This window comes from Galeopterus variegatus, unplaced genomic scaffold (assembly GCF_000696425.1).
Source record: "Galeopterus variegatus unplaced genomic scaffold, G_variegatus-3.0.2 Scaffold2316, whole genome shotgun sequence".
In the NCBI taxonomy this organism is placed as follows: domain Eukaryota; kingdom Metazoa; phylum Chordata; class Mammalia; order Dermoptera; family Cynocephalidae; genus Galeopterus; species Galeopterus variegatus.
Window position 1 is genome coordinate 235,588 of NW_007728427.1, and position 503 is coordinate 236,090.

General features: G+C 70.6%; 1 protein-coding gene across 1 annotated transcript in view; it reads right to left on the reverse strand.

Annotated features, from left to right (window-relative positions):
- The window catches only part of TGFBR3 (transforming growth factor, beta receptor III), a 213,384-nt gene extending 213,147 nt beyond the window's left edge, over positions 1-237 (reverse strand). Inside the window, exon 1 of the mRNA XM_008581287.1 lies at positions 16-237. The gene's annotated coding sequence lies outside the window, so the exon portion shown is untranslated. The remainder of the gene's footprint in view (positions 1-15) is intronic.
- Between the last annotated feature and the right edge of the window lie 266 nt (positions 238-503).

Genomic DNA, 503 nt, shown 5'->3' on the forward strand with positions numbered 1-503 from the left:
CGGGCCGGCACGTACCTCGGCGGCGGTGTGTCAAGCGGAGATCCACCCGCAGCGATTCGGAGGAAAGCAGAGGCAAGTTTCCCCGCCCAGCGCTCAGCGGCCGCGAGCTCCAGCAGCTGCTGCGCCGCGGCGCAACTACGCCATCGGACCCGCCGGGGACTTTCACCTCCTGCAGGGAGCTCCGGGAATCGCGCAGGGAAAGTGGCCCGGCGAGAGAGCCGCTGACTTCCCTCCCTCACTCACTGGGAAGGGGAAAGTGCCGCTCGGCGTCCCCGAAACCCTCGATTACCCCCATCGGGCCGACCCAGCGCACTGCTCTCCCTCGCACACGCGGGCGGGGACGGGCAGGACGCCACAGCAATCAGCGCGCGGGGGGAAGGGCGCGCTCCGCCGTCGTCCCCACCGGGGGCTCCCGGCCGCCCAGAAACTCCTCCTCCTGCCTCCCGCCTCCAGCCTTCTCTCTCCTCCCCCTTTGCCTCCCCGGCTGATGGATGAGCCTCAAG